At 49.1% G+C, this 23829-nt stretch overlaps 1 protein-coding gene across 2 annotated transcripts in view; it reads left to right on the forward strand.

The window, feature by feature from the left end:
• The first annotated feature begins 1552 nt into the window (after positions 1–1552).
• Positions 1553–23829, forward strand: part of LOC144826893 (GTPase IMAP family member 8-like) — a 258208-nt gene continuing 235931 nt past the window's right edge. The window contains exon 1 of one of the 2 annotated variants that reach the window (XM_078685353.1): positions 1553–1765. The gene's annotated coding sequence lies outside the window, so the exon portion shown is untranslated. The remainder of the gene's footprint in view (positions 1766–23829) is intronic. The other variant, XM_078685355.1, reaches the window with a different exon arrangement.

The raw sequence follows: 23829 nt of genomic DNA on the forward strand, positions 1-23829 counted from the left end.
TTTTCCATCTAAGGAAATCCTGAAAAAAATGTACTGGGACATGATTTGCCAATCTGTCTTTTGTTCCAAACCAAACTCCAAGCTAACCTGCCGATTCTTGGAGATCAAATCTGTTCCATCTTGTGAAGCATACTGGGACTTTATTACAAGACCCACGGACAGAAAATTGTATTTTCAACTTAGAACTGGAACTCTGCCCCTTAATGCTTTTACACAAAAGTGGCAGCCGAATCAGGACAATAAATGCCACCATTGCAAAGGCACAGTTGAGGATGTTTCGCACTTTTTGTTTGCTTGCCCTCTCTACGACCGTCCAAGAAAAAGGTGGTTAAAACCAGCGTGCCAGAATTTAGGGACACGCAGGTGCCTTGTGGCACTCAGAATATTGGAAACAGACTGTACCCCTCACATAGCGATCGCAGTAGCAAAATCTTTAGGGTGGGCATGGATCGTACGCACTCGCACTTTAGTTTGCAGAGATGCAGACAATGTAATGTGATCTTATGCGCCCCATGTCAATTAATCATGAACTTTGGATGTTAAGTCCTTTTTAGCAATAATGTTTTTCTTTTAAACATGAAGCGACAGCACAATTAATTTAATGCGAGTTTTAACATCTGATTGTATTTTAAGCTTAGTATTTATTGATGTAAAGATAGGGTGGTTAATGCTTTTATGACAAGCTGTCGAATAAAGCTTTATTGAATTGGAATTGGTAGGTAACTGCATATGTGTTGGTCTGTGTGGATAGGTATGTTTGTCTGTGAGGCCAATCTCCCTAGCTGGATATGTATTTACAGGTATGTGTCATGTATGTAAATGTGTGGGTGGATGCCACATGTCTGTGCGTATTAAATAAACAAACGTCACCGCTGGCTTTTGGGGCTGCTCTTTCCTTTTGTGTATTGGAGGGCAATGCAGATGTGTGCGGGGTGTTAACGGCAGGTCTGGGGTCGGCTGCGGTGTGACGTCACTGACGCCCATCTTTCGGTTTTTTCATCTAGAACCCCCCCCCCCCCCCCCCCCCACCCCGCTTCCGACTTCATTAACTACATACAGGAGTGCAGGGGCTTCATTTATAGCCAGGGCGGATGAAAGGAGGAGTACTGATTATCGATGGATCCTCATTTCACCCCATGCCCCGCCCCCACGGCGCCTCTCTCTCACGCTTGCAGGTTATTCCTCCCCTCACTCTCTCTGTCCTTTTGACTCGGTCTCTGTCTCTTTCCTCCGTCCGTCTTGTTCTGTGTCTGATGGTGAAAGGTGGAGCCCCCCCTCCCCTCTCTCTCTGTCTCTTTCCTCCGTCCGTCTTGTTCTGTGTCTGATGGTGAAAGGTGGACCCCCCCCCCCACCCCCTGCCCTCTCTCTCTGTCTCTTTCCTCCGTCCGTCTTGTTCTGTGTCTGATGGTGAAAGGTGGACCCCCCCCCACCCCCTGCCCTCTCTCTCTGTCTCTTCCCTCCCTCCGTCCGTCTTGTTCTGTGTCTGATGCTGAAAGGTGGAGCCCCCCCTGGCGGCGCCTGCGCATCTGGGCGCTGCTTGGGTTTGTTTGTAAGCTTCACGGGGGCAAAGGTCTTGGAGTGCGGTAATAAAGAGCCGGAATCAAGGCAGGGCGGAGATAGCGCCTCGTACCTGGGGGGAGGGGTGGAGCGGTCCCTGGGGGTGAAAGTCCACTCGGACTCCCTCCCTCGCCCCCCCGGACCCTGAGGCAGCGGCGGCACAGGAGGGGCGCTGTAGAAGACCCCCCTCTGGGGGGGAGAAGAGAAGGTAGGGCCGAGGGGTTTATATGGATTCACATTCACCGGGACTTTCCGATTTTTTTTTTAATGTCTTGTGAGTAAAAGATATATACATGCCTACTACGCAGGGACTCTGTCCACCGTCCAAAAATACTCTCTTTCAAGTTGCTCCATATTCCCACACGGCGGCCGGGAGTGCGCCTTTTAAACTCCCGAGCACACAGTACACAGAAACAAGATACAAGGGGCCTTATTTATGAAGGCCTTGCGCCGCCGGTGCGTCACTTTTTCCCATGTTAAAAGTGACGCACCGGCGGCGCAAGGCCTTCATAAATAAGGCCCCAGGTACCGGGACATCGATAACAGTGACACACTGGAGCATCACTGGAACCGCAGCACCGTCTTCTAATAGATTTGCTATTAATACAAGTAAAAGGCTGCTTAGGGGAAACACAAAAACAGAAAAGTAACTAGCAATAGAAGCGAAATGCAGCGCCACCGTGCATTTGCCAGTGTTTGTTTTGTGCATTTTAGATTTAGAGGGTGGGGTCACTGCTGAATATCCGGGCGCAGAGCAGCCCGTATTCTGCCTGATGCTATGAACCCAGCACCCCTCGCTCGCGGCTTTAGACACGTTTCTGGGGAGTCCCCGGGGCCGGGGAGATAATGTGGCAGGAAAACGGCCCATGTCACACGGGAGAGTCGAGGGCATCTGCCCTGTTGGTTCAGCGCCGCACCCCGTCCCCCGCAATAAACAAACGCATTGCAGCGGGGCGGGCTTCGTGCTGCAGCCACCCTCGGGAGGGGGATGCTCCATCCATCAAACATCTTTCATTCACACTAGGACCACCGACCTCCCTTGCCCCACACCCCTGCTGGCCCGAGATAGCCTTTTGCTTAAAGTGCAAAAAGCCTCCGATAGGATGACTTTGAGTTTTTCCAATGATGCCCGAGAATATATATGCGACAAGAAAACTGAAAGCCCCAACCCCCCCACCCCTCACTCTGACCGCACAAGGTCTGTTCAGTCCCGCCCACCACTTACATGCATAACAAGGCCTCACCGAGTCCCACTGTGGGGTGCGGGTTTTATAAACAGGCGAGGAGGCTGGAGAATGGGTCTGAAAGAAGGTGTTTTATTGAGGGCGTGGCTTGGACGGCAATGCAGGCAGACGCCTAAGTCCGGGACCTCTGTCACCCCGAGTTAAAGAACGGCAAAAGAGACAGCGAAACAGCCCCTGATCTACCCACAAATGAAGCAACAGGCGTGGGAACCATCGAGGCACAAGAAGGTGTGGGAAGTAAAGCCACCAAGAAAGGAAGAAGTGTTTTAAAAACCAATCGTGAGGAAGCGAAGTGTGGAGAGGGTACCCAAGATGGCGGGTGCTACATGGAGGAAGAGGAATAGAACCGACCACAACGCGAGGGGCAGAACCGAGCAGAGAGAAGGAGCAGAGGAGGAACGCAGGCAGCCGCAGGAAGACGGTGCCCAATCGAACACAACACCGGTGAGTCCACGCTAACACCCGCACAGCCCAACAGCGAACTGAAAGACAACAGTGGGAACGAAACTGAAAGCCAACTCTGTCCGAGAGCGGCCATCTTGAGGCGGAGCCAAGCAACGCCAAGCATAGCACACACAGAAGCGGTAGCGCTCCAAGCGAAGGGAAGGTGCTGAGGTGAAGCGCGTGCGGAAGCAGGAAGACGGGGCCCAACCGAGCCTCCCACGGTGAGTCCGCGCTAAAGGACAACAAAGTTTTAACGGCGAGCTTAGCCGAACAACAAACGAAACCGAAGCTGACACCAGCGGCCATTTTAAGGCGGAGTCAAGGAAGGTGCGTTGGAGAAGCGCGGTCAGCAGCAGGACGACGGTGCCCGATCGGGCACAACACCAGTCAGTCCGCCCTATAGACCCGCAAAGCCCAACGGAGACTTAAAGCGCACAGCAAAATGGAACTGATAGCCAACTCCGAACTGAAAGAGAACAGCAAAAACGAAACTGAAAGCCAACTCCGAGAGCGGCCATCTTAAGGCGGAGCCAAACAACGCCGAGCAAGCACACACAGATGCGGTAGTGCTCCAAGCAAAAGGAAGATGCAGAGGTGAAGCGCGGGCGGAAGCAGGTAGACGAGGCCAACTGAGCGCCCCACCGGTGAGCCCGGACTAAAGAACGACAAAGTCTTAACGGCGAGCTTAGGTGAACGACTCCAGCGGCCATTTTAAGGCGAAGCCGAGCAATGCCGAGCAAGGCACACACAGAGACAGCAGCGCTCGAAGTGAAGTTGGCGCACAAACACACCCCATGGCAAAGGCGAGCAGAGGCCATCGCACTCAGAGTGGGTCACTATCCTAACCCCGAGCGAGGGCACTGTAAGGAAACAAAACGAAACGAGAAGCAGACCTCTGGCAGCGGCCATTTTAAGGAAACCCAACTCCTGTGCGGCCTCTTGCGGAGAAGTAAACGGAGCTGACCAAGCAGGTACACCTCCCGGAAAGCCAAATAAGAGCGCGGAGCCAAGAAAGAGCACCCCACAGAACTCAACCTACCACGCAACAGCGAGATCATGCAACAGCGAGATCAGCAACAGCGCCAGCTACAGACACCAAAGGAACAACAAAACAACCAGAACGCAGCCGCTCTACTAGCACAACTAGGTCAAGTAAGATCACACCAGAGCCTCGCAAAGACGGAACAGCCAAGGCGGTGGAACGCTCAACACAAGTGAACCCAAGCCTTGGAAGGACAACATAGACACACCAACTAAGGAGAGAGGCACAGCAGCCGCCAAAGGAAGAGCTGGCGGGCGCCAAAACCAGAACAAGAACAATAAGGTGGCCGAGTAGATTCAGATTGGACAGCACACCCGAAAACAAAAGCACCGCAACCTCAAGCAACAACAAAGCTCACCCGACCACCCAGCAAAAAGACGACAGACTGTGCACCTACCTAGCGTGAAGAGGCTTCGACAAAATGTCGGGGAAGGACGAAAAAACCACCAACGATATCAAGAAGGTCAGGAAGGACCTAACCGAATCCCCAACGAAGCTGAAGAATAATTACGCAAACGAAACAACACTAGATACGCTCCTCAAGAAGATAAATGAAGGGAACGACCTAGCAAAAGCCACAAAAAAAACTATAGACAATATGCAACTGGAACTGGCAGCCATAAGTGCCGACCAAAACAAGACAAACTGCAGACTTGATGTAGCAGAGAAGAGAATAAGCGACCTGGAGGACAACAAAACCAGGACAAACAGAGACATGAGCTACGTTACAAAATCGACCAACAATCTACAAAAGATGCTGGCGGGAGCAAGATGACCGCAGTAGGAAAAGGAACATCCGCCTCCTAGGGGTGCCAGAAGGGAGGAAGATGCAACGATCTCATGCGCAGCTCTACTGGAAGATCTACTACCAAAACTGACAGGCTTACAGTTTGACAGGCCATTCGAGGTGGACAAGGCATACATGGTGCCAGCAACAAAAAATCAGCAGGGGAAGGGCCCAAGGCCTATCATATGCAAACCACTGCGAGCAAACCACACGGAGGCCATTTCTCCTTCGCTAGAAAAGGCCAAAACGTACAATGGAAAGGTCAAAAGATCATCATAACACAGGACTTCTCCAAGCAAACGGTAGAGACGAGGAAAGGATTCCTGGCACTAAGAGACAGACTCCGGAAGGCAAACATAACTTTCAGCTTCCCGGGACCGGCCAGAATGAGAATTACAGACAGAAGAGGCACATTGGTCTTTGAGGAACCGAACGAGCTGTGGAGATAAATTTTTTTTTGAAGCCCATAGGAATGAATGGGCATTACCTATTCGGTATTTACCGAATCGGTAAATACCGATTTTCACAAGAGTGCAGGGGGTGTCACTTTGACACCCTCTGGCCCCCCCCAAAACAGGCTCGGATGCCATGTGGCAGGCATACATGCCCTAAGGGCAGGTCTGCCTGTCATATGGCATAGGTGTGCATGCACACATCTGCATGCACACCGGAATCGGTATTTTATCATCAAATTGGATTTGATGGTAAAATACCGATTCGCTAAGGCTTTTGGGACTCAGAAGAGTCCCACCTACATCTCAGATTTACCGAATCGGTAAAAATACCGATTCGGTATTTTACAGAATCGGCAAATTTACCGATTCTGTAAAATTGTGCTCCTACATGCCAAATCTGTAATACCGGTCGGTAACGGCCGAAAATAACGATTTTCGGCCATTACCGACCAACCTACATCTGGCCCTAGGTGGGCTAAACATTACAGACTTTAAGAATTTCCAAACAGCATGCTTAGCGAAGCAAGGAATATTCTGGGTCGCTCCGGCCCAGGATTATGAACCAGTTTGGCTCGAACTGGAGAGAGACATCCTGGGTGGTGCCGAACCGGTAACCATACTCACAGCCAAAAAACACCCAGAAGCAACCAACGCAGTGCTCAAAAACACCAAGGCAGTGCTCCTGAAAGTAGACAAGAAAATGGTACACAGTATCAGGGGATCTAACTGGGAGTCCATCTGGTTTAACTCAAAAATAACATACAGAGGTAGAGCACTTGCAAACAAGGAGTGGTACAGTAGAGGGATCACAACACCGGCCCAGCTGGGTAAGGAGAGTACACCGCTCACATTTGATACACTGAAAGAGCTGCACAAGCTACCCAGCATTGAGTTCTACGAATTCCTGAAGATTAGGCAGCCATCACTAAAGCAAACCTCAACAAAGAGAAATCCTCCATCATAGAGTACTTGCATAACCTAAACAAGATAGGACACCAAACAGCCCACCTATACAAACTCATACGTCCACAAACATCCACACTGAATACCAGAACGATGTCGTTCTGGGAATCAGCACATAACAGACAACTTAGTGAAGATGAGAAAGCAAAGCTATGGGTCTCAGCCTCCAAGAATAAAGTCTCCCCCCAATTAGCACAAACAAAGTTCTGGCTACTCCACAGAATGCTCTGGACGCCGGCCCGGCTGGCAACAGTAGGCGCCACAGAGAATGATACCTGCTGGAACTGCCACAAAGCAAGGGGAGACCTAGCCCATCTCATCTACGAATGCCCCAAGGTCAAGCTCTTTTGGGTCAAAGTCAACAACTTCATTAACACGTTAGTGGGAGGCACCATAAGACAGGGTCTCGATGGAATAGCCACCGCATTCATGGCCCCAGACCTAGACGGTAAGGAAAACAGAGAGCTGGTAGACCTTCTACTAATAGCGGCGGTCAAAACAATACTAGCGAACTGGAAATGCACCAGCAAAGCCACCTTTAAGAGATGGATAAACTGGGTGACTTTTCTCAGAGGTGCGGATAATATAACAGCAAGACACTCAACCAACCACACAGCTAGAAGCGAGATGTGGGGCGCCCTGGAGAAGCAATTAGAATTGAACAAACCCCCCTAGGCTGACAACAGGCAGAACACCACGATAACTGACACACGAGGTTAGCAGCGCCCAACAGGGGTTATGTACCCCCCACCCTCTTTTTCCTGATTTGTTTCCTCTTCTCCCCTCTTTTTCACTCTTGGGTCCTACAGTTACGACGTATACCAGCATTAGCAACAAACGATAAGCCGCCTGTCACCCACGAGAATCAAGCAACTATCTGTATGGGCCCCCGCATCATTACTGTACTGTATTGTATTATATCTGTAAACTTTCTTAATAAAAAAAATATTGAACTAAAAAAAAAATTTTTTAAATGAGTTTTATTGATAACAGAAGGGGTTAGTGTTTGGGTGGCTGCCTGTCCCTCGGGTTCTTCTTCCTCGGGCGACTCCTGTGATGAGGTAGAGGATTTTGAGACTCGCAGGGATGATGACTCGCTCTCGTTTTCCTCTTCACTGAGGTGGTCTCCCCGGAGGCTCATAGGAGGATGAGAAACAAATGAGGGAACGTAAGAAATCTTTTTTTTCTTCACTACTGCCACGACAACCATCTAGGGCACGAGCGCATGCATCTTTCTTCTCTGTCTATCCCACCAATGCTGGCTAGAGAGAGACACACCCACTGAAAGTAGCATTGGGAGCACGCTACTCACACAGACCACGCCCATCCTCAACGAGCTACACCTGTGATCAAGAGAGGGTATTTAAAGCCTCCTTCTCCAAGCACTCAGGGGCATATTACCAAGCTATAGCAATAATTATCGCTAGGCTTGGTTAGCGGCCAAAATAATATCGCCGAGCTTCGCCTATTTTTATCGCTTAGGAGCCTTGATATTATCAAGGTTTATCTCGTAAGCGATAAAAATCGGCCGAAATGCATGAATATCGCTGAAAAGTCAGCAATATTCATGCATTACCGAGCAAATGCTCTTAGTCATGTTATCCACCTACCATTGGATAACATGGCTAAGAACTGCTCTGGGCAGGCGTTAGCTTTTGGAGATAATCGCGCCTAGCGCGATTATTTCCAAAAGTCGGTAATAGGGGATAGAGATGTTAGCGACTGTTTCCAGTCGCTAACATCTTGGCACGCCCACTTTGCATGTCATTAGCGATAATTATCGCTGACATGCAAAGTGGGCTCCTAAATGCCCGCTATCGCCTATTAGCTGTCGCTAACTGGTGTTAGCGAGAGCTAGCTAATAGGGCGATAAAATTATCGCCGCTTTAGCGGGAAAAATTCCTGCTAAAGCGGCGATAATGCCCTTGGTAATATGCCCCACAGTTCCTTCGGACCTTGCGACCGGATCACAGGTGTTCCATTGGGCCTGGAGACACAGCCAAGTAAGTAAGGAGTCCGGTCCTCACTCACGGTACAGCCGCCAGTCATGCAGCCTTTGGCCATAACTGAGCATCAAAAAAAAACACCACTGGGTCTGGGCCCCCAACAGCAAGGCTGAGCCACGAAATACTAATGAACAACAGAATGCAAATACTGTCAAAATTATTCCTTTTTAAATTGTCAGACCATAAGGTTTGTGCACTATGGTCAATTAACACCCCAATGTCTGAATGAATTTTTTGTTTTATTCTTAAATTTTTTCAAACAAGTATTGTTGGTTATTATTTCACCAATTCATTATACATTACAAGACCTCTTAAACATGTATATATTTACACAATAATCACAAAACCTTTACAATATCAACAATATCAAAAATATCAAAAACACAATTTCAATTTGGAAACAATCATACCCTCACCCATTCACAGCCATTCATATCATCATACTTATACACACAACCTGGAATAGAAATATTCACAGTAAGCCATATACAATAGATTCTTATCAATGATAAAACTTTTTAAACAAAAGTTTTTGTAAATTGCTCCTTTGTTCAGATGGCATATATTGTCTACGCGTTTTGAACTCACACCATTCGCGGAGTTCTCATCGGGACAGAAAGCTGTAAGGAGAAAAGGAGAACAAAACCTTCCTTTAGGGTCATGACAAAAAATGATGGTAACCTTGATCACAGTATCCATTACTCAAGCCACCTTGTCTTACCTCTGAGATTTCTAGAGCTGTCTAGGGTTAAGAAAAACACCCGTCGAGACAACAAGTTTATCCAATATACACATCAATCTGTATAAAAAAGAGACAGCCAGTCACAACCCGGTACACGGTAACATCCTTCTAAAGAAACAGTGTTCAATGGCATGTGTGAGTGAACTTACTTGTATTTTTAGAGAAGAGGTCAAGTGGGGGAACCCAAGTGCAGCCACTCCTGTAAAGAGGTGCATATTTTAAGACTCAATTCATCTTTTAATTGGCTCTAAACAAGTTTCTAAAAGGTAATGTCTAAAAAGGAGGGAAGATTACACGCTGCTAGCGGTAAAGTGCTGCACGCTCAGTTATACTAATGAAGGTCAAATCGCCGTCTGTTCCCTCTGCCGCACTCCTCCCACACCTTTGAAGTGAAGCCTAGCTTCACTTCAAAGGCCCCTGCTGCTTAACACCCTCTCCCCGCTCCGCCCCCTCCCCTGCCCGCCATGTCGCATTTCTCCTCCCCCCTCCCCACAGCAATGCCCTCCGTCTGCTTTTATTTTGTGATTATGAGTCACAATGACAGGCGCCCTGCCCGGCGGTGAGAGGTGTGATGCATCTGCCTATCACCACCCGAGCATCTTATCTGAATACATTCCATCGTGTTCTTGAGCTGTGAGTGTAAAGTAAAGCGCCTCGAGGGAGGCTCTGGTCGCTAGTCCTGCTTGAAGGGGGATGGGCGAACAGCTCGTGCTCTTTATGTTGCCCAGCAAGAGCCTGAAATGCTTCCCGTGTGCTTTGAGGAAGGTTTGGTGATTTGCTGCATTTATATAGCGCCTTCTACCAGATGGTCTGAACGTATGTAATCCTCGGTTGGAGAGTGGTGTGCCTCCCAGGTGATATCATTTTCTTAATTCTACATGGAGATGCATGTAAAAAAGGCGACGACCAGCCACGTTTACCCACGTCAATTACATACTATTGTCTGTCGATAGATCGACCCGTTGTCTGTCGTTGCAGTGAAATACATTTGGTTCCATAATACACATTTTTTGAAAGAGCGGAACTTAAAACGCGCTACCTTCACACATTTATGACTACAGTGTCAAAGTCCATTTTTTTACAACGGTACAGCAGAATTGACATGGGAAAAATAGTTTTCTGTCTCAGATTGCACATTGCAAGGACTGTTACACAGGGAAACGTGTCTCTAAAAGTCACATGGCCTCTGTAATGTGATTGTGCCGTTATGCACATTTAACACATTGCACCCTGGTCTTGGTTTAATCGTTTTAAAAAAAAATAAAACATATATTAATGAAAAATTCAATGGGATGAACCATACATGCAGGTAGAGCAGACTAGAACGTGCTATTTATCACCATTCGCAGCAACATGTTGACCTATATGATGGGAGGTATGGCGCTTCTAGGCACACATCCACCATGACATCCACCGCCACATCCACCACCACATCCACCACCACATCCACCATCACCACCACATCCACCATCACATCCACCACCATCACATCCACCATCACCTCCACATCCACCGCCACATCCACCACCACATCCACCACATCCACCACATCCACCACCACCACATCCACCACATCCACCACCACCACATCCACCACCACCGCATCCACCACCACCACCACACCCACCACCACTACATCCACACCCGCCACCACTACATCCACCACCACATCCACTACAACCACCACCCCATCTACCACTACCACCACCACCGCATCCACCACCACCACCGCATCCACCACCACCACCGCATCCACCATCACCACATCCACTGCATCCACCACCACCACATCCACCACCACCACCACATCCACCTCCACCTCCAGCATGACATCCACCGCCACATCCACCACATCAACCACCGCCACATCCACCACCACCACATCCACCACCACCACCACATCCACCACCACATCCACCACCACTTCCACCACCACCGCATCCACCACCACCACATCCACCACCACATTCACCGCATCCACCACCACCACCACATCCACCACCACCACCTCATCCACCACCACCGCATCCACCACCACATTCACCGCATCCACCACCACCACCACATCCACCACCACCTCATCCACCACTACCACATCCACCACCACCACCACATCGACCACCACCACCACATCCACCACCACCACCACCACCACCACCACATCCACCACCGCACCCACCACCGCATCCACCACCACCACCACATCCACCACCACATCCACCATCACCTCCACATCCACCATGACATCCACCGCCACATCCACCACCACCACATCCACCACCACCGCATCCACCACCACCGCATCCACCACCACCGCATCCACCACCACCACCACACCCACCACCACTACATCCACCACCACATCCACTACAACCACCACTACCACCACCACCGCATCCACCATCACCACATCCACCGCATCCACCACCACCGCATCCACCACCACCACATCCACCACCACCACATCCACCACCACCACATCCACCACATCCACCACCACCACATCCACCACCACCACATCCACCACCACCACATCCACCACCACCACCGCAACCACCACCACCACCACCACCACACCCACCACCACCACACCCACCACCACTACATCCACCACCACATCCACTACAACTACCACCACCACCGCATCCATCACCGCATCCACCATCACCGCATCCACCATCACCACATCCACCACATCCACCGCATCCACCACCACCGCATCCACCACCACCGCATCCACCACCACCACCACAGCCACCATCCCATCCACCACCACCACCACATCCACCATGACATCCACCGCCACATCCACCACCACATCCACCACATCCACCACCACCACATCCACCACCACCGCATCCACCACCACCACCACACCCACCACTACATCCACCACCACATCCACTACCACCACCACCGCATCCACCACTACCACCACCACCGCATCCACCACTACCACCACCGCATCCACCACCACCACCGCATCCACCATCATCACATCCACCACCACCACATCCACCACCACCACATCCACCATCACCACCACCACCACCACCACATCCACCACCACATCCACCACCACCGCATCCACCACCACCGCATCCACCATCATCACATCCACCGCATCCACCACCACTACATCCACCACCACATCCACCACCACATCCACCACCTCCACATCCACCATTACCTCCACATCCACCATCACCTCCACATCCACCATCACCTCCACATCCACCATCACCTCCACATCCACCATGACATCCACCACCGCCACATCCACCACATCAACCACCGCCACATCCACCACCACTACCACATCCACCACCACCACCACATCCACCACCACCACCACATCCACCTCCACTTCCACCACCACCGCATCCACCACCACCACATCCACCACCACATTCACCGCATCCACCACCACCACCACCTCATCCACCACCACCACATCCACCACCACCGCATCCACCACCACATTCACCGCATCCACCACCACCACCACATCCACCACCACCTCATCCACCACTACCACATCCACCACCACATCCACCACCACCACCACATCCACCACCACATCCACCACCACATCCACCACCACATCCACCACCGCACCCACCACCGCATCCACCACCACATCCACCACCACCACCACATCCACCATCACCTCCACATCCACCATGACATCCACCGCCACATCCACCACCACCACATCCACCACCACCGCATCCACCACCACCGCATCCACCACCACCGCATCCACCACCACCACCACACCCACCACCACCACATCCACTACAACCACCACTACCACCACCACCGCATCCACCATCACCACATCCACCACCACATCCACCACCTCCACATCCACCATCACCTCCACATCCACCATCACCTCCACATCCACCATCACCTCCACATCCACCATCACCTCCACATCCACCATGACATCCACCACCGCCACATCCACCACCGCCACATCCACCACCGCCACATCCACCACCGCCACATCCATCACCGCCACATCCATCACCGCCACATCCATCACCGCCACATCCATCACCATCACATCCACCATCACATCCACCACCACATCCACCACCACATCCACCACCACATCCACCATCACCTCCACATCCACCATGACATCCACCAAAACCACCACCCCATCCTTCACCACCACCGCACCACCACCACCGCATCCACCACATCCACCGCATCCACCACCACCGCATCCACCACATCCACCATCACCACCACATCCACCATCACATCCACCACCACATCCACCATCACATCCACCATCACCTCCACATCCACCATGACATCCACCACCACATCCACCACATCCACCACCACCGCATCCACCACCACCGCATCCACCACCACCGCATCCACCACCACCGCATCCACCACCACATCCACCATCACCTCCACATCCACCATGACAACCACTACCCCATCCACCACCACCCCATCCAACACTACCACCACCACCGCATCCACCACCACCACGGCATCCACCATCACCACATCCACCGCATCCACCACCACCACATCCACCGCATCCACCACCACATCCACCCTCACCACCACATCCACCCTCACCACCACATCCACCCTCACCACCACATCCACCCTCACCACCACATCCACCATGACCTCCACATCCACCACCACATCCACCACCACATCCACCACCACATCCACCACCACCACATCTACCACCACATCCACCACCACCACCACATCCACCACCACCACCACATCCACCACTACCGCACCCACCACCACCACAGCCACCACCACATCCACCACCACATCCACCACCACATCCACCACCACATCCACCACTTCCACCACCAACTCCACCACCTCATCCACCACCACATCCACCACCACCACCACATCCACCACCGCATCCACCACCACCACATCCACCACCACATCCACCACCTCATCCACCACCACCACATCCACCACACCCACCACCATCACTTCCACCACCACATCCACCACCACTTTCACAACCACCACATCCACAACCACTACATCCACCACATCACCACCACATACACCACCTCCACCACCACCACATCCACCACCACATCCACCCCCTCATCCACCCCCATCAATCACCACATCCACCATCACCACCACATCCACCACCACCATATCACCCAGATCCACCACTACCACATCTATATGTGTGTGTGTGTGTGTGTGTGTGTGTGTGTGTGTGTGTGTGTCTGTGTGTGTGTGTGTAGGTGCGTGTGTAGGTGCAAATGCAATGTTCTTGGATTTTCGTCACAATAAAATACACTGAACATAATCTTCACAAAAGTTATTTAAAAACGTTTAAGCTATTACCATTATAAATTACAATAACTTTTATTTAAGTATTAATTATTTACAAAATTAAAAGCCATTGTTATTTGTAATATCAAGACATCTAAGTCACGTAAATACAACATACATTGCATTACAAATGCTATAGGTGTCACATTTGCAAAAGTTAACACTATTGACATTGTAACTGACAAAGCTATTAATTTTACTACTTTCAAAACCAACACATAAATAAAAAAAGTGTCATTTACAATACCAATAGCTCAAACTTTCCTAATGCGAGACCTATTGCATTTCCAATGCTTGTTAGACATTACCTTGTGTCTCCTTTTTCTCCACTTCCAGAGTGCTAATAAATCCCGACCCTCCGGCGGAAGTCAGGGAGTTTTGTCCTCTGTAGACTGGAGTAAGCATCCTACTTGTAGATAATTTGCACATTTATTTTACACATCTAGGTACTAGCACCTGTAGCGCATATAGCAAACCAGCACTTGCCACGTTCCGTCACAAGCGCCTACACCCCCATCTTATTTGCTCACACGTCTAGGCACCAGGCGCTAACCCATCCATGTGTGTGGTTGACAATTTTGCGCTTTTTAACTTTATGTGCCTCTTGTTTGTCCTTTTTTCCTTTACAGGTACAAACTGAGAGGAACTACCTCTTACATATATCAGCACCTTAGCGTGTGTTTCACATACAGGGCACTGATAATCACATAGATCCCTGTAACACCCCCACACATAGGTCCTGAAGAAAGCCAGTTTAATAAAAATGTCTGGCGGAAACTAGTTGACCTCACTGGACTAGGAGACCATAAGTCAACCCCTCCAGTCCCAAGCCTTTGTTTTTAACCTCTGCCTGGGGCCGACCAATAAAGTAACCGTTAGGGACCCCAAGGTCAGAATTTTAAAATCTCACGCAACACACCTGCACAGCAAACTCACCTTCCAAAAAACCCGCTCCGCAGTAATCTGCCATCGCAGCACACCTGATGCGCACTCTGTGCCTCTGTGGGGCCCGAGGATGAAGCATGTCGGGTGAGGGTCTTCATACTAAACCAAATGGTTTTCCATGCAGACCCATAGCATACAGACATAGCTAGTTCTCTTTGATGAACCACTATATCCCAGGGGAAACAAACTAGCTACTCTAGTTCCTCTCTCTCTCCTTAATTAACAGATTGGTGTGCATATTAACACTTGTTTTCTTTTCTTTATTGTATCAATTCCTGAATTTTCACATCGTGACCAGGCCAATATGGCCGCCAGCTTTTTGGATTAAAGTAATATGTAATCCTTTGTTAATGTTGGCAATTGGAGGCATTTGTACATTTAAATAAGGATGCTACAATGACGTCTTGTATCGTTATCACAGTTCGGACAAGCCGAAACGCGTGGATCATGTCCTTTGCAGAATAAATACTTCCAAACTAGAACCTGAGTGCTGATTCCTTCCTTGTAAGAGTGAGAGGAGATTAAATACATATATATATATATAAAATTCACTTAAAAAAAACACACGTCTCAGGGACATTATAGTTAGAAATTAGCATTAAAAAAACTCATAAATTCACTGAAAAAAACACAGGTTTCATGGATATCATAGTTTGTTGGACATTTCACTCGTACAAAACAAGAGAAATTTGGCCGTTATAGTTAGTTGTGCTAACTATAACTCATGCCCCCGCAACGCACTGCTGATGACGTCACATATTACATTATTCATGATATGGTCAGTGACATCACTGATGACATCACTGATGACATCTCAAATGACATCACTGATGACATCATCACCATGATCGTCTGATGCACCTCCTCACACCCTAAAATACAGACTACCATTCTCGAAAACCATAGACACATCAATAGTAGTATAGCTACAATATTCTGTGCACTTTTCATGCAGACCTCTAATGAGCTACATAGCATTGTTGCATCTTGTAAATACTCAGTTAGTACCTATGCAGTTTAGGAATCCTTCTGTCTGTCCCATGCACTTCTCCATTTAACCATCCAGCACTATCTACGTATCCTATCACTCTGCCATTACCTAAGCACTAATAAATCTTGCATGCATTCTCTTTGCAGTACTTAAATTACTCCAGTTATTAGTCATATACTTAAGGAATGGTCTAGCCACTAACAAAAGTACAAGAACAATATTTTGTACACTATGCATGCAGACCTCTAACCAGCTACAAACTATTGATAGGCTCATCTAAATATCCAGTTAGTACCTATGCAGTGTAGGAATCCTCCTGTCTGTCCCATGCATTTCTCCAATCACCCATCCAGCACTATCTACTTATCCTATTACTCCACCAATACCTAAGCACTTATAAATTCACTATACACTCTGTTTGTAATACTGTAATTGTTCTACTTACTAGTCATGAACTTATGGAATGGCCTAGCTACTAAAACAAGTACAGCTATGATATTGTGTGCACTATACACAGCTATCTCAGATCCGGTCAGCAGGCATTGGTATCAGTCCCTAGAGTCAAGAAAGCAAGATGGGGAGGCAGGAGCTTTTCCTTAGGAGCTGCCGTAGCCTGGAACAAGCTTCCCCTCTACATTAGACAATTGCCCGATCTCTTATCCTTCAGAAAGGCACTGAAGACTTGGCTCTTCACCCATTAAAGCACCTACCCACACACCAGTTTAATCTGTTAGCGCCAGGACACCTCCGGGTAACAGTGCGCTCTAGAAATGTAAAAAATAAATAAATAATAAATAAATACATACTATTGATATACTCTCATAAATACCCAGTTAGTACTCATGCAGTGTAGGAATCGTCCAGTCGCTCCCAGGCACTTCTTTAATAACTTATCTACCACTATCTACTTATCATATCACCCCACCAATATGTAAGCACTTATACATTAAGTGTTCACTCTGTTTGTCATCATTCCAGTTACTAGTGCTATTCTTATAAAATGACCTAGGCACCAACACAAGTACACATAAAATATTCTGTGCATAATCCCTACAAATCTCTAAGCAGATACATACTATTGGTCCACTCCATTAAATACTGAAGTAGTACCCATGCAGCGTAAGATACCTCCTGTCAGTCTCATGCAATTCTTCAATCATCCCTCCAGCACCAGGTTCTTATGGTATCAGTCTGCCAATACCTAAGCACTTATGTGGCAGAATTACAAGCACCCTGCACCACCAGTATGTCACTTTTTGTAACGTAGAGATGGTGCTCCTTCATATTTACAAGGAGAGGAAAAGCCACCCTGCCTGGTTTTTCCTCTCCTTATAAATACGACCCCTTCTTACACAGAACTTTGCGTTGAAGGGGCGTTCCATAGGTGTTGCTGTGGGTGTTCCCACATAGAAAAAGACACATCTTCAGATTCATGAGAAATCTTAAATCTGGAGATGTGTGTGAATGCTGCGCCATCCTAGAGTTGGTGTAGCAAGGCGCAACGAGGAGAATTGTTTTAATTTCTCCTCATGTTTTCCTCTTTCAATGCATGCTGCATTCCACAGCATACATTGAAAGAGGAAAATACATTTACTTATTGTTTTTGTGCAGGAAGGTGTATATATATATATATATATATTACCTACTGGCGGTCGCCAGTAGGTATATATAGTTAGGATTTTTTCTCTATGGGATTTTTGAAAATTCTATGTCTAATAACTTTGGCGTTTGTGGACGGAATTGGCTGAAATTTTCAGGAAAATGGAACATTTTGTTTCTGGGCAGCCCCTGACAATTTGGGGGGGTTTCATCAAGGGGGGGCCGAGAAAAAAGGGGGGTCCCAAAACGCGTTTTTCCCATGTTAATTTCCATAGGGCGGTTGGCCTCACTTTTAGCTCGAACGGCTGAATGGATTTGCACGAAACTTGGCAGAATTGTAGGGACTGTTAGCCCGATGTGCCTTTGCTAGGTCTCAATATATGTGCTCCAGTGGATTTTGAGTAATTTAGGTTCAAAAAAAGATATATATCTGGGCGGAGCCTAACCACACATCTGATCTGATTGGCTGTCAGCACTTCATCCAAGAAGTGTTGGCAGCCATCTTGGGACCAATATACATGATAGCACCTCATTAAAAAGCATTGTAGTTAATAGAGGGTTTTAGGACTTTAGTTACATTATAAATCATTTGTTGATGGTACCATACTCGTTTTAGGAATTGTGGTGGGTTCTAAGGTGATTTTACCATGTGAAAAAACCTTCTGCTGTGATATCATGAATATTGTTTGAAAGAAAACTAATATCTCATGATTTTCCCACAGTGGTTTGGAAGGGGATCTATAAGCTAAACTGAAAGCATATTTTCTGTAAATTCACATTATCTTTCTCAGTCATGTGAAAATGAAGTCTGACATTCTCAGTAAAACATGTACATCCAACAAGAGCAGAGACTGTCAGTTGATTCCTTTGTGTTCTACTGCAGCCTCCTAGAGTGTTCTGAAGAACAACTAGAGCGCTAACAGTCCTACTTATTACAAAGGTATGGCACACCTGAAGCCATCTTGATTGGAATAAAGTGGTAACTCTTAAAACATTTAATTTAAAAAGAAACAACATGAGGGGGTATATTTTGCCATAGAAAGTATGATTAGTGCTGCAGAATGAAAAATTAGGGCACATTTTGAGTGACTTCTCAAATCCTTTTCTATTTCATTAAAACATTCTGACATGCAGTCTCCCAAAATGGCCACCAGAGACAAAAGAGCCCAAATGTAGCCCAAATATCACCCAGATGTAGCCCAAGTATAGCCCAATGACAGAATGTCCCAGAGTGTTCTAAAGAACAACTAGAGCGCTAACAGTCCTACTTATTACAAAGGTATGGCACACCTGAAGCCATCTTGATTGGAATAAAGTGGTAACTCTTAAAACATTTAATTTAAAAAGAAACATGAGGGGGTACATTTTGCCATAGAAAGTATGATTAGTGCTGCAGAATGAAAAATTAGGGCACATTTTGAGTGACTTTTCAAATCCTCTTCTATTTCATTAAAAAATTCTGACATGCAGTCTCCCAAAATGGCCACCAGAGACAAAATAGCCCAAATGTAGCCCAAATATCACCCAGATGTAGCCCAAGTGTAGTCCAATGACAGAATGTCCCAGAGTGTTCTAAAGAACAACTAGAGCGCTAACAGTCCTACTTATTACAAAGGTATGGCACACCTGAAGCCATCTTGATTGGAATAAAGTGGTAACTCTTAAAACATTTAATTTAAAAAGAAACAACATGAGGGGGTATATTTTGCCATAGAAAGTATGATTAGTGCTGCAGAATGAAAAATTAGGGCACATTTTGGGTGACTTCTCAAATCCTTTTCTATTTCATTAAAACATTCTGACATGCAGTCTCCCAAAATGGCCACCAGAGACAAAAGAGCCCAAATGTAGCCCAAATATCACCCAGATGTAGCCCAAGTATAGCCCAATGACAGAATGTCCCAGAGTGTTCTAAAGAACAACTAGAGCGCTAACAGTCCTACTTATTACAAAGGTATGGCATACCTGAAGCCATCTTGATTGGAATAAAGTGGTAACTCTTAAAACATTTAATTTAAAAAGAAACATGAGGGGGTATATTTTGCCATAGAAAGTATGATTAGGGCTGCAGAATGAAAAATTAGGGCACATTTTGAGTGACTTTTCAAATCCTCTTCTATTTCATTAAAAAATTCTGACATGCAGTCTCCCAAAATGGCCACCAGAGACAAAAGAGCCCAAATGTAGCCCAAATATCACCCAGATGTAGCCCAAGTATAGCCCAATGACAGAATGTCCCAGAGTGTTCTAAAGAACAACTAGAGCGCTAACAGTCCTACTTATTACAAAGGTATGGCACACCTGAAGCCATCTTGATTGCAATAAAGTGGTAACTCTTAAAACATTTAATTTAAAAAGGAACAAAATGAGGGGGTATATTTTGCCATATGAATTATGATTAGTGCTGCAGAAAGAAAAATTAGGGCACATTTTGAGTGACTTCTCAAACCCTCTTCAATTCTATGTCAGGACGGAGGCGAGGATTATGCAGTCCTTTCTTCTCTTTATTATAATAGCAGATTCAAAGAAAAAACATAAAACATTCTGGAACTACAACTCCCATGAGCACATGGGGCACAGTGTCCATAGTAACCGCCAGCCAATGGTGATGGAGTCCTTGGTATAACTGGCTGTGACGTCCCTTCCGCTTCCTCTTTCTTCTCTGCTCGTCAGATAAGTCACTTTCATACCTTTCTGACTTGTGTGGTATTTTTTGTTGTTTGAGATTCTTAAGCGATCTGACCTGAGCTTTTATGCTATGCTTCTTGATGTGTGCTTACTAGCGCTGTTGAGCTTCACTATCGTTCTGACTTGTGTGGTATTTTTTATTGATGAGTTTAGCTAGGCGATTGTCCTAGGCTTTTTTACTTTGTTCTATTGTTGAGATTAGTTAGGCGATCGTCATAGGCTTTATACTGTGTTTGAAGTGCGCTTATTAGCGCTGTCGAGCCGGCAGAGTGACGCGCGCCAGGCGCTGCTTGCGCCGTTCCTGCGGCTTCCATCGCGGACCGTGTGAGGCGCGCCCTCGCGCTTTCCCCGGCTCTGTGGGGCGCCGTAGTGTGCGGAGAAGCTGCGCTTGCGGTCTTCTTCCATCCTTGCGGCGTGCTGAGGCGGTCTTCCTTTCGCCTCACCAACCCTCGCCTGACACCCTCTGTGGTGATCTTTGACTGCGCGTTGCGCGCGACGCCATCTGGTGGCGGACGCAGGTACTGCACCTGCATTTTGAGCACATAGGCTGCAAGAGCATCGGCGAGGGGGCTGCCCTAGTGTATTTTAGGATAAGGGCGTTTGGTGCTCACACCCTCACAATTTACAGCCTCAGTGCAGGCTAAACCCCGTTCAGGAGACAAACAATGTATGCTTCTTCCAACCCTTGCCGCCGGCGGTGGGTCGCGCGTTTCACGGACCCTGTCACGGTGCTGACGCCCTGGCGGGATGGAGTGGACACTATTGACCATTGTTTCCCGGGGTGTCTGGTACCGCAGGGCATGTCGTTCGCGGACCTAGAGGCGCGCAGGGTGGGGGCAGGAGTCTGCTAAACGTCACGCGGGGCACCTTGGGGGGGAGTTGACCGCTTGCGGGACTCCTCCAGTAAGTGTGCGCGGACGCTAGCACATTTACCCTACCGGGAGGGGTTCCTCCCCGGAGAAGATGGCGACGAGGTCGCCCCGGAAACGGACCATGAGGATGGTTTCCCCTTGGAGGGAGAGGGTGTTATAGAGGAGGACTCCCCGGAGAATGTGGAGGTGCTTTTTCCGACGGCCTCTGGGGGCCAGAGAGGGGGATAAGTTTACCACCCTCGTGTGTAGGAATGGATCCTGGATCCTAAGCTGGCGACGTATGTCGCGGGTAACGTTCGCCAACCTCTGGGCCGGGAGGTTTAGACACGCCTGCGGGGCGCATGCCCTCGCCCAAAATGGGGGACAGATTGGCTGCCACCCCGGATGTGACCAGCAAGGCGGAATGTTCTGCGCATTCTTGCGGAGTTCCTTGCGGCTCCTGAGAGGGGCATAGTTCGCTTTTGGCTTGACTGTCAGTATGAGCTCCGGGACGCGGCGGGCCCCGGGACTCAGATCATCCAGTTGGCCGTGGGGGCCAGGGAACCGGGGACGTCGATGTCCACGGAGGTCGTGGCAGGCTGGGCAGCGCGAGCCCTGTGCTTCTTGGGTACGGCGAACTGTGCATTGGCGGAGGCGCAGAGGAGGTCTCTCCTCATTACAATAGATTCTAGGCTTGGGGACCGGGCCTACTCAACTGTAGGGCCTTTTGCAGGAGGCAAGGTGTCTGGCGAACCTTTTTAATGGAATTGGACAAACCCGTCCTCACTTTCTCCGCTCTGGCCAGAGCACGGACATCAGCTACAACGATATCCTCGGATGGGTTTCTGCTGGGACCGTAAGAGGCCCTAATGCTAACAGTACCAGCAGGGTCGTACAAGGTAGGGCCTTCCGTGGCGGAGCCGACGCACCAGGAGGTTCCCCCCCTGTTTTTCCTCCGGACACCCTGGGAGGGGGGGGGGGAGGCCTCCAAGCAGCCCGGGTTTCCGGACAGAGTTCTACGGTTCAGCCCGACGGGGTGCAATCCCTCGCCCTCTAGTTTCCCTCCGAGGGCAGGGTTTCTGCTCCACAACGAAACTACATTTTGGTCCGGAAGGACAAAGGAATTTGCCCGGTTCTGACCCTGCTGCACTTCGTCAAATGGCCGGTCTACCGCCACTTCAAGGGAGGGGATTCATTTCCCCGAGCGGTACCTTCCTCGGAGGGGGGAGTGGAGGATACGTCTGGACCTGACAGACGCCTACCGCTCAATCCTCTTCCTCCCGCCTCATCTGCGTTTTTCGCTCCCCTTCGGCCTCCCCTCGGCCCCTTTGTGCTTTACCAAGCTCCTGTGTTCAGTGGTGTGGACACTGCGCGAGTGGGGCGTACAATGGATTGTACATTTCACCGATATACTACTTCTCGATCATTTGCGGAACTGATTGCGCTGCACCTTGTCTATTTCTCGCCCCAGAAGCTGGGTGGGGAGTGACTTCCCTGAAGTCGGTCCTAATTTCGATGAGACAATTCTCTTTCTGGGGTTCCACATGGCATCGGGGTCAGCCTCCCTCCTCATAGGGGCGCGGTCTCGCGGGAGCCCTCCCAGGTCCTTCGGGAAGACGGAACCTCCCTTCGACGGCTAGCTAGACTCAGTAGCCTCCTTCCAGGCTCTTTTCAGTAGCAAGATAGATGGCTCACTGGCAGTTCAGGGGACTGTGAGTGCTCTTTCGCTGTGGCGATACAACGATGGGGGCCGCTGGTCGGAGGAGAAATTCCAGCTTCACGTCTACTACTGGACGCTTCCAGCTTCTCATCACTCGCTTTGAATCCCTACCGGGTTTCCGCGCAAGGACGTCCGCCTCAGAAGCAGATATAGGGCTGCTTCTTGCCGCGCATAGACTGGGTGTCAGAGGGACTGTACATCCATCGCCAGGGCGAGCCTCGGCCTCGGGCCTTGGCGGACCTGACATAGGACTTCGGACACTATTGTTCGAAGAGGCGGATTTTGGTCGGCGGAGTATATTCCGGGCACTCGGAATTCGATTGCGGATTGGCATTCCCAGAACTGCGGCGACTTCAACACCTGGCGACTGCTCGGGCAGTATTCCAGGCCTTGATGGACTGGCGGTCGCCGTGCCCGGCGGACTTTCACGTCCC

Source organism: Lissotriton helveticus, chromosome 4_1 (genome assembly GCF_964261635.1).
Source record: "Lissotriton helveticus chromosome 4_1, aLisHel1.1, whole genome shotgun sequence".
Taxonomy (NCBI): domain Eukaryota; kingdom Metazoa; phylum Chordata; class Amphibia; order Caudata; family Salamandridae; genus Lissotriton; species Lissotriton helveticus.